The following is an 18,805-nucleotide window of genomic DNA, read 5'->3' on the forward strand; positions in this document are numbered from 1 at the left end:
TTCCTTATAAGATCCAAAATCCATTCTAGGATCCAGAACCCAACTCTACTTTGGATATCAGACTTCAGATCCAAATCCATCTTAGGATCCAGAACCCAAATTTACATCGGATCTCAGATTTCAAATTTTAAATCCATTTTAAGATCCAATTCCATTCCTGAATTCTAGATTTCAAATCCAATTCCATTTTCAGATCTCGTCTGAATCCATTTCTACTTTCTATATCATTCAGATCTCTCGGCTTGTCCTAAATTTCAAATCTTAAGATTACACTTTCAAATTTCATCTTCTTCTCCTAAATCCATGATTAAATTCAAAGTCCATTTCTGACTTTGAAATTCCATTTTCTTTCATTTCAAAGCTTCAAATCTTTCTCTTCAAAATCAATATTTATTTCCCAACTCTGAAAACTTAGAATTTCTCTGATCTATCTCGAGTTCTAAGATAAATTCAAATATTTCTTCATTCCCTTACCAAGTTCATCTCAGAATACTTGGAAATTTCCAAAAACATTCTTTTCTAAAGAGCATACATCCTTGCATTGCACAAGTATGATTCTTTGTGCATTTAGGGTTAGAATAGATTCTTAGATTATATTTAGGCAAAGCAAAAGGCATAGATTCGATCCTTGGTTCGATTACCTCTGGTAAAGGCGCCAGGAACGGTCGAACCTCGTACCGACGAGCGAATCCCGTCTCTCCATTTTCCCGCAATATTTTCAAAAACGGAGGTGAGTTAAATTTCTAAATGTTTTCAAATTAAGGTCAAGTGAGACTGCGCAAAATAGTTCTTCTTCTCTCTTTGTTTCTTTCTTTCTTTCTTTTCTCTTCTCTTTCTCTTTTCTGTCTTTTATTTCTCTCCCTTCAAAAAAGGAGGAGAATAGAGGTTGGAAAAGGAAAAGAGAAGGAAGAGAGAGAAACCAACAAGAGAATAGGAAAAATTTTGTGATGATCACAGGGTTCAACCTAAGGACTGTGGATCCGTAGGAGTTCAACCTAAAGATCGTGGATCAATAGGAATTCAACCTACAGATCGACTGAAGGAAAGGGTCCTGAAGGGTTTCAACCAAAGGACTGCGGATCTGTAGGAGTTCAACCTAAAGATCACGGATCAGTAGGGGTTCAACCTAAAGATCGACTGAAGGAATGGTCCTAAAGGGGTTCAACCTAAGGATTGCGGATCTGTAGGAGTTCAACCTAAAGATCACAGATCAGTAGGGGTTCAACCTAAAGATTGACTGAAGGAAAGTTCCTAAAGGGGTTCAACCTAAGGACTGTGGATCCGTAGGAGTTCAAGCTAAATATCACAGATCAGTAGGGGTTCAACCTAAAGATCGATGGAAGGAAGGGGTTCAACCTAAGGACTGTGGATCCGTAGGAGTTCAACCTAAAGAGCCATTGGGTTAATAAGGACTTCTGGTTCACAAAGGGATTCAACCGGTGAGCCATATTGGTTTGACAGGGGTTCAACCTACGATCTATCGATTCTATAGGGGTTCAACCTAAAGATCAGAATTTAAGAAGAGAGGGTTCAACTCGTGGGTTAAATGGACCATTATAGTTAGCTGTATGTGGCCCAGTTTTCAGGATTAACCCCTTATCCTGAATGGGGAAGGAAATAATCGACAAATTTGACAAAATTGATAGAAGGTTGGTAAAGAATCAAAAGAATTGATAAAAAAAATGATAAAGAATCAATAAAATTGATAAAATTGATAAAGAATAAGAACCAATAGAGAATTGACAAATATTGACAAAGATCTGGTAGAAATTGGTAAAATTTGGTGGAAAATTTAAGGATACTTGGAAGACGATAAAAGACTTCAGGATTATCCCTTATCCTAAAGGAAGAAGGACCTCGTAGGACAAGGTTCAGGTTTATCTCTTAACCTGAGAGGGAAATTCAGGTTTATCCCTTAACCTGAGTGGGAAATTCAGGTTTATCTCTTAACCTGAGTGGGAAATAGAAGGATAAAAAAGGAATACCTCATGGGAAAAGAGGCATCAGGTTTATCCCTTAACCTGAAAGGGTAATTTAAAATAAGAATTGACAAGAGAATTTAATAAAATTGATGAAAAATCAAAAAAATTGATAAAGATGAATAAAAGATTGACAAATGAAAAGAATTGATAAAAATTGAGGAAAAGAGTTTGTTTGATCCTGCCTGCACGTGGGACCTTTAAAGTGAGATGAGAATGTTTTATGAGAAAATCAATTTTTGAAAGAGGATCAATTGCGAGGTTGATCAACGTGAGAGCTAGTCTTTGAAGAAGGATCAACACGAGGGTTGATTTTGAAGAGAGATCAACATGAGGGTTGGTTCTTTGAAAACAATGGTTTGAAACCAATTTTGAAAAGGAGAATCAACACGTTGGTTGATTTTGAAAATGATTGGATCAAAATTTTGAACTTTTTGTGATCATGACGAAGATTTTGCAGAAATTTTTTAGATTTTTATGATTTTAAAAAACCCTCATAGGTAATATCATTTCTCTCATGGAAGATGTCGGAATTGCCTCTCATCCTGAAAAGAATGGGAATTTGATGGCAAAAAATTATTTTGAAGTGTAAATGTATTTTTAACAATAAAAGATGCCCCAATATGGCGAAAGAAATAAGAATTGAACCTCAAAGATAGGAAGGAGATTTGACTTTTTATTTATAAGCAAAACCGATAACAAAGACTAAAATATTTACAAGTATCTTGACCAAAAGGTCACAAAAGACTCAAGCTGACTTGCCCTTACAAGATGTTTGGTAAAGAAAATGGAGGAAAGTAGAAAGACTCTAGCATCGTCAGTTTTTTGAATGATCTGGGAAAGGCTTGGTCAGGACGGCGGGCTGCTCTTTGTCTTCATTCTCTATCATAAGGTTTTTATCGATGCAGTCCTAGATGCTATTTTTGAGGACGAAGCAGTGCTCTGTATCATGCCCCACTGCTCGGTGAAACTTGTAGAATTGTTCTTTGAATTTGCCCAAGATTACTGGAGGATCGACAACTTTTGGCAGATGGATCATATTCTTCGTGAGCAAATATTCCAGAACCTCCTCGAGTGTCTATTCCAAAGGGGTGAACTTGCGGTCAGGACTATAGTCCTTGCGCTTTGGTTTTTCTTGATCTTTTTCTCGCTGATGAGGATTGGATTGGGAAGGTTTATTGTTGTTGAAAAACTTCCCCTTTTGACCTCTGAATCCTTCTGAATTATTGTCGTGATCATTCTTGTTACCCTTGTTGTCGGATGAGGAACTAGCAGAAAGACTGAAATGGGCTTCCTTCTTTGCATCTTGACTACCCCTTGCCATGATGATGCCGTCATAGACTCCGTTATCCATTCCCATCTCGAGCCATTCAGCTCGTTTAATGAGTTCGATGAATAATTTTGATGGGTAAGTGAAAATAAGGCTCCTGAGAGGTTGAGAGAAGTTGTTCAAAATAACTTGGAGCGCATGCTCCTCTGAGATGGGGGTTCTCATTTTGTTGCATGTGTCTCTCCACCTCCGAATGAAATCTATGGCCTTTTCTTTGTCATCATGTTTCAGATTGTATAAGTGATTGAGGGTTGGCAGTGTCTCAGTATTGAACATGAATCTCTCTACAAACAGATTAACGACCTTGTCAAAATCTCGCAGCTCAACAGGATTGATGTGCTCTGCATACCACTTAGCTGCTACGCCTTCTAGACTGCGTGGGAAGCACAAGAAAAGAGCACGGTTGTCTTCGCTGAATCTGACACATTCTGCGAAAAACATTGCAAGATGGGCCTTTGGATTGCCGGATCCATCGAACTTAATGAATTTTCTAGGGAGGTCTTAAAAGTTGTTGTCCCCATCTAAACCGAGGTAGAAGTCTTTCCTGATATATACTCTCTTTCCCTTATCTCGAATTTGTAGATCTTTGACCATCTTAGTCAGTGTTTGGATTGAATCTTCTGTCGGGACTTCATCTCTAGGCTTGTTCACTGATTCAGGTTCTTCTGCCAGTTTCTTGGACTGTCGCAGATGTCTTGGGACGAACACGAATTGTTCTTCCTCGGAATCCTCCTCCACCGATTATGTATCCTCAGAGGTGATGTCCTGCTGAACTCTCTTCTTGTTGATCCTGACATGCTTTTTCACTGACTTTCTCTTGATCTTGTTTATTAGAGGATGTTTTCTTTGAACCTTCTCTGGCTTGTTCAGACATCATTTTTGCCATCATCTTTTGGAATATCTTGTACACTGCTGGGTTGACATCATCCTCATCTGAATCATGTTTTCGGAACAATCTGGGAGAGTTCACTTCCTCTACTTCACTATCATTACCTTGCTGAGCTTCCCTCCTTCCTGCTCTTGTTTGAACCATGATGGAATGTCGATATTCTCTGAAGAATAAAGGAAGGATTTAAACTCGAGGAGTTTTTGGGTAGAAAGAGAGACGAAGAAAGAGATACTAAAAAGATTTGAAGAGAGATCTCTCGATAAAAAGAGATCTTGGATGAGAAAACATAATTTGAAGACATATTTGAAGATGGATGACAAGACCTGAATATTTTGAAAAACGGCAGGCAAGATCAAAAGAATTGAACAAATCAGAAGAGAAAAAAGGAAAATATGCCTGGACTTTTGAAAGATAGAGGAAAAAAAACTTAAAAGAATGTCTAGGGTTTAAGAAAATTATGAAAGAATAAAGAAATGAGACATATATAATTCTGGATTTTTGAGAAAATAAAGAAATTTTTGTGAAATAAACATCCAGGGTTTTTGAAAAAATAAGAATTTTTAAGATAATGTCTACAAAAGAATCAAATTATACAAGCAATGATGCACAGAATAGCACTCCCTAGAAAATGACTCTAAATGCAATGTTTGAAAAGGCTCGTAGGACCTAAATCATAACTCTATGGTTTAGATCATCTGATTTCAATTAAGGTATGCCGATATACTCAAGCCGAAGCTCAAAGTACGTGGCATAAGAATATTTCTCTGGTTCTAAGGTAATGGCTTCCCAAAATCCTTGAACACATACCGATATCCTCGGACTATGGCCCTTAGGTACGTGGTAGGGGGGTGTTAACCCAAATAAGTGGTTCAGTTGTGAGGCGCTCTCCCGAACTATGGTTCAGTGAGACAACCCAGCAACGTGAAGACCGAGACAATATAGGTAGGGATGTTTTCAAAAACATGTTTAACATGCAAGAAGTCAGATGGCTCTAATGCAAAGTCCTAAAGAAATAGAGTTTAAATGAAGAGAAGCACACACTTGCATACATTGTTTGCATTCAATCCCTAGAATTGAGGAGAGTTGTATTTCAGATCTGAGTCTAATGTGAACATGGAATAATCTCCTCAATATGGTCCTACCAAACCATACTTAAATCCTATATGCATTATGTCAGCTAGGACAGAGTCTAGGCTCCTAAGGTTTGCATGGAAATAAAGCTGACATTTATAGAATAAAGATTTAGATAATATCAAAGCAAAGCAAAGGCATAGATCTGACCGAACGAAGACGGGTCCCATCATGGTCGCCAACTTCTGTGATCATCGCAGAAGTTTTCCTCTTGGTTTCTCTCTCTTCCTTCTCTTTTCCTTTCTAACCTTCATTTTCCCTTTTTGAAGGGGAAAACAAAAGACAGAAAAGAAGGGTGAAGAGAAAAGAAAAGAAAGAGAGAGAGGAACCCTTTTGCAAAGGTCTCACTTGACCTTAACTTTTTGAAAAGATTTTTAAAAGATTACTCGCCTCCGTTTTGAAATATTTGCAGGAAAAAGGGAGAGACGGGGCTCGCTCGTCAGTACGAGGTTCAACCGTTCCTGGCGCCTTTACCAGGGGTAATCGAAACAAGGATCAAATTTATGCCTTTTTGCTTTGCCTTGATATTGTCTAAGAATTTATTCTAAGTCTAAAGATGCACAAAGAATCATGCTTGTGTAAATGCAAAAGATGTATACTCTTTTGAGAAGAATTTGAAAATTTTATCCAAGTGGTTTTGAAATTATGAAGAGTATGAAGAAAAAAGATGGTTTTGAAAGTTGAAGACGGACTTGGAGAAGTTGGATTTTCTAACTTAAGATTTAGAATAGATCTCGAGTTTTTGAAATAATCAAATATTTGAGATGAACCTGAATTTGAAGAAGGGAGTTTAGGAAATAAGAATTGAAAGTTGAATATGGACTTCAAAATGGATCTAGAATTGGGAGTCAAGATGGAATTTGAAAATGGAGTGGAATCCTAGATTTAAAGTTTTGAAATCAGAATGAAAGGTGGATGATATTTAAGAGATCTAGATGGGATTTGGAATTTAGAATTGGGTGTGAAATCTGGAATCCTAAATGAAATTGGATTCGAAGTCTGGAAACCAAGATAAAGTTGAATCCGGAATCTAGAATCCTAAATGAAGTTGGATCCAAAGTTTGGAATCCAGTATGAAATTAGAAGATGGATCTGGATTTTGGAAATCCAGATGAGATTTGAAGATGGATCTGGAAATTTGGAGATGAGATCCGAAGATGGGTCTTGTTATTGTCGAAAAAATTTTCCCGTCTTCCCTTCCTTGCGGAAGAGAGAGGAAAATGCTTTCGCGAGTCAAACTTGACCGGATTTTGGAAATTTGTTTTGAAATACTCGCCTCCGTTTTGAAAATTTGCGGAAAAATCCATGGGATGGGCTTGACATGTCGGTACGAGGTTCAACCGTTCCTGCCGCCTTTAACAGGGGTAATCGAACCAAGGACCAAAAATTGTGCTTGACTTAGTTAAATCATCAAAATCGTGTTCTATCCTAAATGCACAGAGAATTTAGGCATGTGCTATAAAATTTTTTTGTAAAATGTAGGTTGGAAAACATGATGTATGATCAGAAAATGCTTTGGAGTTGGAAAATATTTCTCAGGAAAAGGATGAAAGTCCATCTCTCAGGAAACTCAGATCAAAGGGTTTTGAAATCACGAGAAAGTTCATAAAGGTGTGGGAAAATCATGGATGGAGGAAATCCTAGGAAAATGGAGAGAATTCTTGAGAAAAGGGTAAACATTTGAAAGGGAAAATGCTTGTCAGGAAAAACTTCAAGTTTTTGAAAGCTTTTTTTGGAAAATGGTTGAGATTTATTGGAAAATTCTTTGGAGAGGGAGAATTGAAACTCGAGAAACTGAAATCCTGAGAATCTTAGCCTTGAAACACTTGGAAATCGATTTTGATCTTTGATAAAGGTGAGAGACTTCTTTTGAAAATCTTGAGAAAATAACCTTTTCCATGGAAAACTGTGGAAAAACTTGACTTGGGAAAACCGATTTTGAAAAATTCTTAGAGTTTCTTGAGAAATTGATTTCTTGAGAATGAAATTTTCTTAAGAAAATCATGAGAAAACCAATGATTTCATGATGCAAATGATATGAGTGAATGAATGCACTTTGCAAAGATTTTCTGAGAAATTTGTTGGAAAAATGTGTATTAAGTCAAAATAAATCCTTCACATATTTTGACTGTGGCCATGAACATGTTCAGAGCTTAATTGATTTAATGCACAATACTTTGCAAAATTGGAAATATGATGTGCATTTTAAGATAGCCTAAGAGTGTAGGCTCAATGTTACTGATAGAGAGATGATGGATCTGGGTCTCGTCCATATTCCGACTAGGGCCGTAAATATGGACTCCACCGAGTGCATCAACTCCCTAAGAGTTGGTGCACGTGCCATTCGTGTACATCCATATTGCTTTTGAAATAAAATGCATGAATCACCTAAACAGGATATTGCAGAAATTCAAACTATATGATATGCATCCTAATCTAAGCAGAAAATAAAATTTCTTACTCCAAAATTTACATTATTACATCACTAAATAAATGAAATAAAAGGAAATTGCAGACTTCAACTCCTTCCTTTGAATGTTCGTGCCAAACTTGAGATGGGGTTAGCTCAAATATGTGGGTTTTTCCAAGATTTCCAATAATATTATGAAATTATTCGAATTAATTGGATATAAACCCTATTATCATGCTTTCTTGATATTTGAAATAATGTAAATGCAAGAAATTCGGTAAGAAATAGTTTGAAATTCGAATTTGTGGTTAAAATAACCAAAATACCCCTAATATTGAAGTTACACCTTTATAATTAGGTTTTTTTTAAGGAAATTTTGGTAAAATTGAGATTTTGAAATTCGAATTGAATCAAATGATGATGAAATGCAAGATGAGACATGATGACATGTTGTTAAACACCTTAGGACTGTAAAATCAGAATTTGACATTTTGCAATTCATCCAAAATAATGAATTTCGCTTGTTTTTCGCTTGGATCCGAGTCCCGCGGGGCCCTGTTTTTGATGATACGGCTAGACCAAGCATCAAACGAATTCCAAATGCTGTCAAATTCGGTATGGATCATCTACCTATTATGATAAATAGCCTAGAATGCTAAAACTCATGAAATGACATGGTTTAAATGCTAAAATTTAAAGAAAATCCTAAAAAGGGCGAATTTCGCCTACGGACCCGAACCAAATGCAACACTTAATGCAGTAATACAAGAATTCCATCATAGAAACTTCTTAGATTTTTCAGACTGCTAAATGACATGAAAATAAACAATTTTGTCTTTTACAGCCCCGGGATTTGAACTACGGTGAGTTCGGTAACGAGAATTTGGTTCTGATGGAGGCAAAATCAACTCGATCCGATGTAAAATTGCATAAAAAATAGCATACTACCATAGAAATTTCTGATATTTAACTGAGGAACTAAAGATACACACAGGAACAACTTTCATTTTTATAATTTTGGCATTTGATCAACAGGAACAGAGATAAAAATACTACTTTTCAGGCCTAAATCAACAAAGCAGATAAATATCGTAAAACAGGAGACTTACAAGAAAAATCCGAAACTCATAGTAAGACTATTCTAAAAATCATAAAATTTCAGATGCAAACATAGGACATCCCAAACATGACATGAACTTTTTACAGATTCGGATTTGGAGCAATACCCAAAGAGAACCCATCGACTTAAGTCGATCAAAAATCTCAGAGACCCAAATCAGGCTCTGACATGTGTCCCGAACTCTCAGATTTTTTTCAGACATAAAACTTCTGAAAAATCAGATAAAATCATATTAAATACTAGACATCATCCCGAGTTCAATACATTTTTCGGATTGAAAATCGGACCTCATATGATAGATATCTCAATTTTACAAGTCGGAAATAACTTTTTAAAACGTATCCCGGGTAACAAAACCCGACCTATCATTTTGAACTTTTACCACAGTAAACAAATTCAAATCATTCTGATTTTTTGGAATATTTTTAGGGACACCCAACGGCATGTACTGTGATTTTTTTTATCATTTTTAAAGAAAAATAAATACATGAAATGACATGTGGACTGACTGACAAAAATAGGAAATTACAGAAATGAAGCTGAATGCATGAAATATCAAATAAAATCATGAAACATGCTATTTTAATGAAATAAAATGTAAATCTAACTTATTTTAATGCATGAACATGAAGAAATGCAGAAATTTAATCAATAAAGCATGAAAGACATTCTTTGATATGTGTCATTTTATGAGAATAGCTCGATCCATCACTCGGATGAGCTCTTTCTTCAAAACAACAATACGAATCAAGCAATGATATTATAATATCGAAATCAATAGGAATTGAATTGCACCTTGTGTTTTCCTGCAGCTTTGGAACTTCCGAAATGAACGGCTATCAACAGCTTCTTTCATCCTTCGATCCGAGCTTCCGAAGGTTCACAAAAATTGATCAACGCGCCTAGATCGAGTTGGAATTGATGCAAGCAAGCTTGGTACTTCGATGCACCCTCTCAATTGAGCCCAAGGGGGGTGTGAATTCAGAACATCCAAATCGTGTAGTAGGGCACTTAGAGTGAAAATGCTAAATCCAAAGGGAGCTCTCCTTCAGCTGGGCATGGGCCCTTGTATTTGTAGCAATTCTGGAGATTTTTGAATTTCAAACAGGCTTAATCTAAGCCCTCCACGTGGCGCCATCTCAGGGCATGCCACTTGGATTTTTTGAGAATAAAAAATGAGAATTTTGTGAGTGAGACACCTCAGAGGGGATTTTTGGAAATTTTCAAAATGTAGCTTGATTTTCTCTGCAGGAGTCTCCCAAATGGCGCCACCTCAGAGGGTGCTACCTGGGGTTTGAAATTCAAAGTTTGCTTTTTGCAAGGAGCCCTCATGTGGTGCCACCTCATGGTGGGCTACTTTTATTTAGAATAAAATAAAACAAAAATTGAAGCCAAGTGGGAGCTCTGGAATGGCGCCACCTCAAAAAGGTGTTTGAGATTTGAATCTAGAAGCAGTAGGAGCATGCCATGTGGCGCCACATCAGAGTGGCTCTTGACACGTGTCAGAAAAATAGGGCAGTGGGCTCAGAAAATGCCACCTTAGAGGAGTTTGAATATTCAAATTTCTGCTTTTTCTGAAGGGAGCAGGGGCTGACATGTGGCGCCACCTCAGGGTGGCTCCATATTGCCATGTGGCAAGAGGACATGAACAAAAGAAGCAGAATGCACCACCTTAGAGGCTGTATTTGAAATTCAAATGAGGCTGGTTCTAGAAGAATGGAGGGTGGACATGTGGCGCCACCTCAGGGTGGCTCCTACAATGCCATGTGGCAGGAGGGAAGAACAAGGAACATTGTCGCCATCTTAGACCAGATGGAAAAAGTAAAGTTCAGGATTTGCGTCACCTAGGCCTTGTTTGAATTTTTTTGAATGGTTGCTTTTTCTGAAGAAGGCCAAGAGTGACACATGTCCTCTACTTTTTCTGAAGGAAGCTAGGAGTGACATGTGTCACTTACTTTTCTGAGAAAAGTAAGGAGAGACATGTGTCATCCTGCTTTTTCTGAAGGAGGGAGAGATTGACACGTGTCCTCTGCAGGAGACACACTTCAACTGACGCCACCTCAGGGTAGACAAGCTTTACTTTTTCTGAACAGGACAACACATGACACTTGGCATCTCATGGTGACCTTGGAATGACACATGGCACAGGGTGAAGATGGTGGACATGTGGCACCATCTTAAAGAGGCCCCACACTCACACTTGGCAAAGAAATGGAAAGAGAGAGAAAATGACATGTGGCACCACCTCTAGGTGAACCCCACGCTGACACATGGTAGGTAAATGGGAGGAGAGAGAAAAAGACAAGTGGCGCCAATCCAAGGACAAGGCTTCTATATTTTTGGGTTTTTCAAAATTCAAGTTTTTTAAAAGAAAAGCCTATGTGGCACCACCTTAGTGTGGGCCCCACATTGCTTCTTTATTGAATTAAGGACAAGAGAATAAAACCTCTTTTTGGAATTTTCATAAAATCTGGACTAATTGGCAAAACAGAAATTTTGAAAAGAGTTGGCCCCTGTAGGGCGATTTTGTAAAAGGAAGATATTTGAAATTTGTTGACAAAAGGGCAAAATCTGAGATGAAAAGGCTAGAATCAAAATCCTTATCGAAAATTATCCAGATGGTTTTCTTGAGAAAATATTTTGAAATTCAGAGTCCTGGGGGTAAAATGGGAAGAATTGATAATTTTGAAGACCCAGGGTTTTGAAATTGATTTAAAAAAGAGTTGAAATTCAAATCTGGATTGAAAATTTTGAAATCGAGAGTTCTGGACCTTGAAATGACATGCTGTGTAGTGCAGTGATATGAAATGTTCATGCAATGCTATGCAATGACAGGTCTTATAAAATGTAAGCCTGAGCCAGGATTTGGAGATTTTTGTCTCCTGTCAAGAGTAGAATTTTGAACATTTGAGCTAAAATAGAGAAATTTTGAGAGTTGCAGATGAAATTTGGACTTTTGCAGATTCCATGCTCAGAAAATGACCATTTTGCCCTCTGGCGATCTCCGGGGAGGTGAATGATGATGCTGGGTGGAAATGTCGAAGAGGTGAGTGAAAATTTGGGGTGTTTACAGATGCCCCTCTTTGCTACTAAGTCGGCTTATGGTCGAGCTTAGTGGCAAAGAAAAACACACCAAATTTGGGCTATTTAAAATGCCTCAGTTAGAAGGATCTGACTGGGTGTGAAGAAATTAGCCCGGTGATCATGATAGATATGAAATGAAGAATGAAGAGGAAAGATTCACTCTGTGATAGTGAAATTCAGGTTTTTGCTCTTAACCTGGATGGGACAAAAATACCTCGCATGGAACGAAGCTCAGGTTTGACCCTTAACCTGATTGGGGAATCAAATATCTCATAAAATGAGATTCAGGTTTGTACCCTTAACCTGATCGGGTGGAAGATGAAATACCTCTTTGATTGAGGCTCAGGTTTGTACCCTTATCCTGATTGGGTAGAAAGTGAAATACCTCATCAAAGGAGGCTCAGGTTTGTACCCTTATCCTGATCGGGCGGAAAATGGAATATTGGAAGGTCAATAAGACAAGTTTTCTTGAAGAGGAACGAGGCGATGGAAATAGGATTGTAAGAGGCGATTTTAGAAGATGATCAAGACGATCCGGTGACTTTTCCATCAGTGTGAAATATGAATATGGTAAGGAGTAAGACAACTCTTTCGACAACGCGAAAGATGGATATGGCAATCTTTTGATAAGGTAACTCTTTCGGCAACGCGAAAGACAGACAAGGCAAACTCTTTCAGAGAAGAGTAAGGCAACTCTTTTGACAATGCAAAAGATGAATAAGGCAATTTTTTCAACGAAGAATAAGGCAACTCTTTCGACAACGCGAAAGACAGACGCGAGCGATCCAAAGGAGTAAGGCGATTCTTTCGACAACGCGAAAGATGACAAAAGGTAATTCGAAGAAACAAGGCGATTCTTTAGACAACGCGAAAGATGACAAAGGCAATCCAAAGGAGCAAGGCGATTCTTTCGTCAACGCGAAAGATGATACAGGCAATCCAAAGGAGAAAGGCGATTCTTTCGACAACGCGAAAGATGATAAATGCAATCCAAAGGAGCAAGGCGATTCTTTCGACAACGCGAAAGATGACAAAGGCGACTTAAAGGAACAAGGCGATTTTTTCGACAATGTGAAAGATGACAAAAGTAATCCAAAAGAACAAGGCGATTCTTTCGACAACGCGAAAGATGACAAAGACAATCCAAAGGAATAAGGCGATTCTTTCTACAACGCGAAAGATGACAAAGGTAATCCAAAGGAATAAGGTGATTCTTTCGACAATGCGAAAGATGACAAAGGTAATCCAAAGAAATAAGGTGATTCTTTCGACAACGCGAAAGATGACAAAGGTAATCCAAAGGAACAAGGCGATTCTTTCGACAACGCGAAAGATGACAAAGGTAATCCAAAGGAATAAGGTGATTCTTTCGACAATGCGAAAGATGACAAAGGTAATCCAAAGGAATAAGGTGATTCTTTCGACAATGCGAAAGATGACAAAGGTAATCCAAAGGAATAAGGTGATTCTTTCGACAACGCGAAAGATGACAATGGTAATCCAAAGGAACAAGGCGATTCTTTCAACAATGCGAAGAATGACAAAGGCAATCCAAAGGAGCAAGGTGATTCTTTCGACAACGCGAAAGATGATACAGGCAATCCAAAGGAGAAAGGCGATTCTTTCGACAACGCGAAAGATGATAAAGGCAATCCAAAGGAGCAAGACGATTCTTTCGACAACGCGAAAGATGACAAAGGCGACTTAAAGGAACAAGGCGATTCTTTCGACAATGCGAAAGATGACAAAAGTAATCCAAAAGAACAAGGCGATTTTTTCGACAACGCGAAAGATAACAAAGGCAATCCAAAGGAATAAGGCGATTCTTTCGACAACGCGAAAGATGACAAAGGTTATCTAAAGGAACAAGGTGATTCTTTCGACAACGCGAAAGATGACAAAGGCAATCTAAAGGAATAAGGCAATTCTTTCGACAACGCGAAAGATGATAAAGGCAATTCATTCGGAGAGAAGGATAATCTTTCAACAATGTGAAAGATGATAAAGGCTATCCTTTCGGAGATAAGGCTAATCTTTCAACAATATGAAAGATGACAAAGGAAAATCTCTCGAAGGGGTCAAGATGCATCAATATGGACCTCAAGCTCTCACTTAACGTCAGGATAGCTAGAAAATATTGTCAAAATGTTGAAAATTTGTTGTTGATTCAAAGTAATTGAAAATGATGCTCATTGTTGTGAAAATATTCTTTCTTTTCTACCTGAAGTATTACCTTCAAACAGGATTAACTTCATAGAATCAAGATTTGGAATCCAAATTGTTCACGATTGACCTTCTTCAAAGAAATTATCAATTTTCTTGATATGAACAGGAAAGTGAGAATTTAATATTATGAAAGCAATTGATGAAAGAATATTGATAATAGAATTTCTCAAATTTAAAGAAAATTCTTGATAGATGTGACAGTTTGATATCCTGGAAGCTTCTCTCATGATAATCTTTCTGCACTCTTTTGGCTCTCTTGGGTTTTTGCTACATTCTCCTTTATTTTGGAGATGTTCTGACTTTTTTTCTCTCTTTTTTTTTCCTCTATTGCTCTCTTTTTGGGAAGGGTACATCACAAACTCCTTCAACTTGGAGATGTTTTGATCCTTCTTTGACGATATTGGTTCATGGGTTAGAGATCTTTGGATGATAGCTGAAATTAAATATCTTTTAGGGATTTTCGGAAGATTCATCGCATCTGCCTTCATCTCGACAGTGCTTTGGACTTTCCCTGGAAGGATCCGTCGCAAACTCCGTCATCTTGGAGATGTTTCAAATCTTCTTTGGCCCTGGGGGTCTACTCGCTTAATTCACCTTCATCTTGACGACAATTGAGAGATCCCTTTTGCGGATATTTAATTGCAGCTTAGGTGATTTTGAGGAGACAGGGTTTTGATGAATGCTCTCCTTTTCTAACGCTCAGGATATTTCCACTGCCTTATTTTCATAAGAATGGTCTTTAAAAATGTGACATTGACTGCGATCAATATCAATCATCTATGGCTTTGCAAAAACATTGAATCTTCTTTTCTGGCCATATCGAGGATTTATCCTTTATCCTTTTGGTTGGCCAATAGAAAGAATTTGAATTTTGAATCCTTCTTCACAAAAGCTTTGCCTTTTTGGAAGTGATACTGAAGGTAAACTGAGGTAAAATTTTGTGCAATAAAATTATGAAATCAACAGGTAATTGATTGACAAAGTGTTCTTGTAATACTTAGTAAAAGAGATCGCTTGACATCCGAGTTGACACATCCCTGACGATGGTACTCAATTTCGAAGGTAAATCCAATACGAAGTTGGAATTTTGAAGGTAAGTCCTGGCATAATGTTGGATTTTGAAGGTAAGCCTAACTCAAAAGCTGGTTTTGAAAGACCATCCAAATCAGGACTCAGGTTTTATAAGGAAAGCTGGAAGATTCGAGTTGAAACTCGAGCCTTCGAAGGAAAGCTAGGAAGTTTGGTTTCTAAGGAGATAAAGTTCGGGTCGAAACCCAAATCTTCAAAGGAAAAACTAGGCCAATTCAGATTTTTTTTTTTGAGTCAAAACTCAAATATTCAGAGGAAAGTTCGAGTCGGGGCTCGAATCTCAAAGGAAAACTGGGAAGTTCAGATTTTGAAGGAAAGAAAACTTGAGTTAAAACTCAAATCTTCGAAGGAAAGCAAGAAAGTTCGAGTCAGGGCTCGAATCTCAAAAGGAAACTGGAAAGTTTTGATCTTGAAGGAAAAAAAACTTGAGTTAAAACTCAAATCTTCAAAGAAAAGCTGGAAAGTTCGAGTCAAGGCTCGAATCTTAAAGGAAAATCTTTAATCAAAAGATTGGTTTTTGAAAATCGATAGTGCGAGAGCTGGAATTGAAAGTTTTTAGAATGGCCAGTTCGAGGACTGGATTATTTGACTTGCAATGAAAAAGACCATCATATTTAGATGTATGTGGTTTGATTTTCAGGATTAACCCCTTATCCTGAACGGGGATATGAATAGAAATTGGAAAATCATGGAAAATGATTCAGGTTTATCCATTAACCTGAAGGGGAAGAAAATGGACGCAGAATTGATGCAAAATGAAATGCAAATGCACATGAAATGAAAATGAATGCAAAATTAATGCAAGTGGGTGCATATACATGCAAAATGAGAGATTGGTTTATCCTGCGTGCATACAGGATGTTTTGAGGTAAAGATAGATTTTTCAAAAAAAATGCCCCAGTGTAACTAGGGAGGAAGATTTTGAATACAAAGAAGGATAATCGAGGAATAAGGTGACAGGCTTCTTGATTGAGAGACATCCTCAAGGTCATTCTTCACAATAGACATATTGTGAAAAAGAGACGCAAATAAAATGGTGCCAAACTATTGGCAACTTTAATAATTTTATTGATGCTTAAAAATCGAGGAAAGGAAACAAAATTATATTATCCCTTTGAAATGATAAAAGCAAAATGAGAAGTGAGAAAGTGTTTGCACATGGGATCTTTAAAGTAAAAGGAGAATGTTATTTTGAAAGTGAGAAATCATTTTGGGAAGAAAATCAACTGCAAGTTTGATTTTGAAGAATGATCAGCGTGAGAGCTGATCTTTGAAAGGGGAATCAACACGAGGGTTGATTTTGAAGAGAGATCATCATGAGGGTTGATTTTGAAAATGAATTAGTTTAACACTAATTTTGGAAAAGAAAATCAACACAAGGGTTGATTTTAAAGATAATGGTTTGAAACCAATTTAAGAAAAGAAGATCACCGCGATGGTTGAATTTTGAAAAAGATTGAACCGAAATATTAAACTTTTGGGTGATCATAACGAAGATGTTTGTAGAAAATTTTCAAGAATTTCACGATTTTTGAAAAACCCTCATAGGTAATTTCATTTCTCTCATGAATGATGTTGGGATTGCCCCTCGTCTTGAAAAGAATGGGCAAAGAAGATTCTTCAAAATGAAAACAGGTGCCCTAATGGGGCAAAAGAAAGAAGTAATGGATCAAGAAAATTGACATTTTATTGATAAGCAAAACTGATAACAAAAAAACTGCCTATTTATAAGCACTCGACCAAAAGGTTGCAAAAACTGGGCGGACTTTCCCTTACGAGGTGACAGGCAAAATGAAAGGAAGAAAGAAGGAAACTTTGGGCATCATTAACTTTCTGAATGATCTGGGAAAGGCTTGGTTAGGATGGCCAGCTCGTCTTCTTCTTCATCTTCAGCAAGGAGGCTCTTGTCAATGCAATCCTGAACAATATTTTTGAAGACAAAACAATGATCAATGTCATGCCCCACTGCCCAATGGAACTTGCAAAACTGATTCCTGAACCTTCCCATGATGGTGGGAGGAGTTGTGGCCTTTGGGAGCTTCACTAATCCCTTGGTCAGCATGAATTCAAGGGCTTCTTCGAGTGTTTGTTTGAGAGGAGTGAACACACGATCATTACTTCAACCTTCATGCTTTATCTTTTCCTTTTGTGGAAAGTTGGGCTGAGATAGCTTGCTATTCTATCTTTCCTCTCGATCCGCATGGTTGCCCTTCCTGCTTTTGTTATCATTGCGGCTGATGTTGGTGGAGGAGGTGAAATTTGCCTTTTTCTTTGTATCTAGATTGTTCTTGACGAGGGTGATACCATCGTAGACACCATTCTCCAACCCCATCTCGAGCCACTTGGCTCGTTCAGTAAGCTCTATGAAAGACTTGGAAGGCGAGGTGGAGATAAGACTTCTCAAAGGTTGTGAGAAGTTGTTCAGGATCAGCGATAAGGCATGCCTCTCTGATATAGGATCCCTCATTTTGTTGCAGGTCTCTCTCCATCTGCGAACGAAGTCCTTGGCTTTTTCGCTATCTCCCTGCTTCAGATTACAGAGGTGATTTAACGTTGGTAGTGCTTCAGTATTGAACAAAAATCGCTCGATGAATAGATTGACCACCTTATCGAATTCTCGCAGCTCGATTGGATTGATATGCTCGGAGTACCACTTGGCGGCAGTGCCTTCTAGGCTACGAGGAAAACAGAGAAATAGGGCCCTATTGTCTCTATTGAATTTGGAGCATTCGACAAAGAACATGGCGAGATGGGCTTTCGGGTCGCCGGAACCATCGAACTTGATGAATTTACGAGGCAGATTTTCCAGTTCTTCGTCTCCTTCTAGGCCATCATAAAAGTCCTCGCTAGTGAAGACTTTCTTGCCCTTGTCGCGGGCTTGCAGATCTTTAACCACTTTGGCCATTTCCCTGAACTGTGTCTACAAGAGCTCTTCTGCAACTTAACCTTTTGATTGGCGACTCCTCCTTTGTTCTCGACTATGTTTCTGAAATGCCGGAGGCACCTCATATTCTTCATCGGTGTCTTCCTCTGATTCTGATTCATCTGAAATTTCCTTTGGCTGAACTTGCTTCTTGGAAGTCTTCTTATCCTAGTGCCCGTGGAACTTTTCTCTGAATGGATTCTTCTTTGCATTGGTCCCAACCTGCTCGTTCATCATTTTGGTCATCATTTTCTAGAACATGGCATACATCTGTGGGTCTATGCCATCCTCCTCTTGCTGCTGATCTTGACTTCCGGAGGGATCCATTTCTCCTTCTGAGGCTGAGGAGTGTTGTGGTGATGCGGTTCTTCTTCCTGACCTTGTTTGAACCATCAAATGTTGCGGATGTTCTCTGCAGGATAAAGTCTTGATTAGACTCTAAGGAAGTTTTGGATCAGGAGGAAAATGATATGGTAGACAATTGGAAGAATATCCCATTACTAGGGATGGAGTCGCCGCTGAAATCACGACAATTATGTTGTTATTCTTTGTAAGAGAAATAAACAACGAAAAATGTGCCTTGTTACCTAGGCGAGGTCGTCAACCACGAGGAAAAAATATCAT

Source organism: Nuphar pumila, chromosome 9 (assembly GCF_984573655.1).
Source record: "Nuphar pumila chromosome 9, dmNupPumi1.hap1.1, whole genome shotgun sequence".
Lineage (NCBI taxonomy): Eukaryota > Viridiplantae > Streptophyta > Magnoliopsida > Nymphaeales > Nymphaeaceae > Nuphar > Nuphar pumila.